This window comes from Coloeus monedula, assembly GCF_965178545.1.
Source record: "Coloeus monedula genome assembly, contig: HAP1_SCAFFOLD_87, whole genome shotgun sequence".
NCBI lineage: Eukaryota > Metazoa > Chordata > Aves > Passeriformes > Corvidae > Coloeus > Coloeus monedula.
The window spans coordinates 467512-472107 of NW_028120814.1; positions in this window are offsets into that span (position 1 = coordinate 467512).

Consider the following 4596-nt stretch of genomic DNA (forward strand, 5'->3'; position numbering starts at 1 on the left):
AGTGCTCCGGAGAAAACACATCCCAGATTTTCCATAATTGCCAGACCTCTTTACAACTTGTTAAGAAAAGGGACAAAATGGGAATGGAGTGCTTCCCAAGAAGAAGCACTGCAATTGTTGGGTTTTGAAGCAACAGCCTCACCAAGCCCTGGGCCCTATTCATCCCACAGATGCTTTTCAGGTCTCCTCAGGGTTGTCAGTACACATATGGCAGCGGGGTCCTGAGGGTCCGACGAAGCCTCTTGGTTTTTACTCCCGTGGCTTTAAAGATGCTGAAAAAAGGTACACTACCTGGGAGAAAGGATTGTTTGTGGTTAGCTTAGCTCTCCTAGAAGCGGAGAAGATTGCACAACAACAACCAATTGTTTTGAGAGGCCCTTTCAAAGTTATTAAGGCTGTCTCTACTGGCACCACCCCCACCTGACGGGGTGGCCCAGAGGACCTCAGTAAGGAAGTGGTATGCTCAGATTGAACATGATTGTAGCGTCTTCTCAAGAACTGAAGGAGCTGTAAAAAATCTGGCAATCCAAGAAACTGAAAACTTGGGTAGCAGCCAGGACAAACCTGCCTCAGTCATTAGAGTAGCCCCTCCTTTTTCCCCCAAACGGTCAGCAAATTCTTGGCTTACGGATGCTTCTGCCAAGCGAGAAGGAAAGGTGTGGAAACATAAGGCTGTAGCCCTCCACACTTCCTCAGGTGAAGGAATTATCACAGAGGGGGAAGGCAGTGCCCAAGTTGGCAAGCTGATAGCTCTTTGGAGTGTTTTCCAACGTGAGGCACAGAATACTTCTCCTGTCTGTATCTACACCGATTATTCCTATGCTGTGTTTAAGGGATGGACTGAGTGGCTTCCTTTTTGGCAGCAAAAGGATTGTGAAGTTAACAGAATCCCAGTATGGCAAAAGGAAAAGTAGCAAGAAATTCTAAGTATTGCAAGTCCAGGGAATTTTGCCGTGGAGTGGGTAGCCTCTCACCAGACAGATGGAAATCCAGCAGGAGAGTGGAACACTAGAGCTGACGAATTAGCAAGACTAAGTCCTGTGAAAAAAGATCAAATTACAGAGGACTGGGAGCACTTCTTAGAATGGTTGCATGTAAAAAGACAACGCACAGGTGCAAAAGATTTGTACAAAGAAGCCCTTGCTCGCGGTTGGTCTGTTACCAGAGAAATGTGTAAAACATGCATGTCAGCCTGTGAACAACGTCGCAGACGGCTAGAAAGACACCCTTTGGAAGATGACCCTCTGCATTTAAGAAAGGGTAAAGGCTTACGGGAAGCGTGGCAGGTAGATTATATCGGCCCCTTTAAAAAGTCAGGAGGTAAACACTTTGGGCTGGTAGGAGTAGAGATGATATCTGGGTTAGTCCAGGCCAACGCTTTTAAAAGAGCTACAGGAGATCATACTGTTCAAGCATTGCAGGCATGGTTTGGAACTTTCCCAAAACCACAAGAAATTCAATCTGATCACGGGTCTCACTTTACTGCCAAAGTTGTACAGGACTGGGCAAAAGGTGAAGGGATTAAACGGACTTGTCACACTCCTTACTACCCTCAAGCTAACGGCATTGTAGAAAGGACCAATGGTCTCTTGAAAGGACTTTTGAAACCACAGGAGGGAAATTGGGATGTTCGGCTATGGGAAGCTGTGAAAGGTGTGAATGATAGATGGGGGGTAAACGGGTGTCCCAAAATCACTGTCTTTTTCCCAACAGCTCCAAGCATAATTCTCTCACTGCAGGGACCAAATGATCCTAAGAATCCTGCACACTACCCTGGACAACCTGTTTCGGTAGATCTCCCTACCGTAGGAGAAGTACCACTAGTGCTAAAACGCCCTCTGAATAAATATGCATGGCTAGCCTCTGATGCCCTAGGGAGAGAGCATCGGATACATACACGCTGCATCATTCCATCATTCTAATTTTCTGCCTTTCGGTGGCAGACTCTGTTGTGTTCACTTTTCACAGAAGAACTCCGAGGGACATGAAGAAGAGCACATAAACCATGATAAGACTAGTGATACTTTTCTGCATCCTACCACAACACCAGGGCCAAAAACCAGCCGAGTGGCCATGGTCTGAAGCTACCATTAGGTACACTAGTGCTCTAGGATCCTATCCCAGAGATGGTTGCCCGAACCTAGCCACTGTAGCACTGCACGACTCTGAGGTATACCGTCCAAGTGAATGGGGATGGGACTTGAAGGATTGGACTAGAATCCTAAAAGGAACAAGAGGTGAACAAATTAAGGTAGGATGCAGAAAAGTAGAAGGATCTCTTTACCAGAAAGCTTCCACCATTGCAATCGCTGGAAATGTTCTAAAACCAGATGGGAAAAGTGATTTGCACCCCAACATTACGGCCAAACTCTGCCCTACAACGGAGTGGGTGTGTGACAAACAAACCCCCTTCATCCTGTGTAGTTGTCAGAAGAATGTCGGTAACTACACCTTAGGCCCCAGTACCAACAATGTGGAAATCACAAAGCTTCGCAGAAACAAACTAACTGACTGCTGGTATAACTTTCCTCTAACCAAACCAACCTATGCAACATGCAATTGGCAAAATAACCCGGCAGATCAGCCAAGTCTGACAGGTTTAACTTATAAATTCAAAATAAACGCCGCAGCAAAGCCCATACTGAGTGCAGTAATCACATACCACGGTATAAGTACCCCCCTTGTGTTAGATGACAAGAATAAAGTTTTTCCACCCTTTATGGTAACCCGAGGTGACGATGTTACAATACGATGTGGATTAATTGCTGAATGTTTTACCGAACCTGTACACAGTTATAGCATTGGACCTCATGGCCGTGTTTTGTTTGGTGAAATTCAAAATCAAGATTGTTGGCTAAACCTTAATTGCTGTACAATTTCCCCATAAAGTCACGTGTGGTAAAAACAATACAAAATACTGGGGGGAACTCAAAGTCGATGTTGCAATACCTACCACCCAACCACCGGTCATGCTAAGCCCGAGAATTTTTGAAATTGGACCACGTATAATCACAAAAACAGGCCAACAACAACTATTGCTCAATCCGGCATGGTCCCTTAAACAAGTCAAGTTGCTGATGCAAAACAATGTCTCAGAAATTCAGCCAGCTTGTTCACCTTTTCTGCAGACTTCCTTCAAGGGGCAGACAACCGGGTTGCAAAAGCGGAACCCTTCTAAGAAACGGACGCAAAGAGACATAACCGGCGTTGTGGGAACAGGATTGGGAATCTTAAATAGTATTGATTCAGAAGTGCTAATGAATAAATTGGCTGCCACAACTACAGATTTGACTAAAATACAACAAGCCATCAGCGGTTGTTATCAAACATATTACCAAATTGAGAAAAGGTAAATGTGAATGACCACAAATTGATAATTGGCATGCTCCGTGCGACGCAAAACAACATCTCTTTGCCTCTCAGCTGCGTCCAGGCTCAATTGTGGATGCAGTCCGTTGCTGCCTCAATTGTAAGAGAAGGCAAAGAAGGCACTTTTCCTACTGAAATTCGGAAAATAATCTGGGACGGTGCCACTGATTTTGAAAGAGAATTCCAATCCTGGTGGAATTTAGTGAATTTTACCTACAATCCCATCACAAACACAGCCACAGCCTTTGTACTAACCATACCTAATGCTTCAGTGCATTGGATAGTCCCTATCATTGCATTAGGGCTGAACCATGATGCAGCTATTCTCTACCCTTTCCAGCACAGAGAATGGGCCCGTCAAACTGGGAAGAAGTGGCAAACTGTTAATTTGGAAACTTGTATTGTCCGAGAACAACAAGGGTTTATCTGTGAAAGCAGTGCAATTAGACCTCAAGACATTTGTTTGGACACAGAACAAAATAGCTGTCCTTTTGAAATTCATCCTAACAAGATTCCTGAAACAGTGCTTGTGTATATAGGCAATGGATGTGCATGCTTAAGAACTGCATGTGATAAGGTATTTCTAGAAAATGTAGTTGTAGATACTAAAACTCATTCAAATTCTTGTGTTTGTAACTTGACTAAAAGCACAGGATGTGATTTCTCTTATTTAGCCCCACTTACTTCTTATTGTATTTTACAGTCCAATTACACAGTGATCCACCAATTATTGCCTACCCCCACTGGGATGAACCTTACTTAGGTAAAGCACTTGTTGCTTCACCAGGATTTCATTGGAATTTTGGAAAAGATCAAGAAAAACAGACAGAAAACCTTGGTAACTGTTGATCACAATGGGAAAGAAACACATTGTTTTCTAGACAGAGGAAAGAAAGATGCTGGACACAGCTGGTGGGATACTCCTTTTGGGTGCTCACCTACTGCTACAGGTGTCCTGAACAAATTGTGTCATCCCATCCTTGTTCTCTTGATTTTAGTTTTGATTGGGTTTGTTTTATCAGCAATCTTACACATCATGAATTGCAGAATGATGAAACGGTTGACATCTGTAATAGATGTGCACAATTTGGACACTATCCCATCCACTGTGGACACCCCTAAGGTTATTGACACAAGATGAACTACATGAGTATTAAAATAAGATAAGACATGATTAAAAATTACAGGTGTATTTTGATTAAAAATTACTTATTCCTTCTTTTTCCT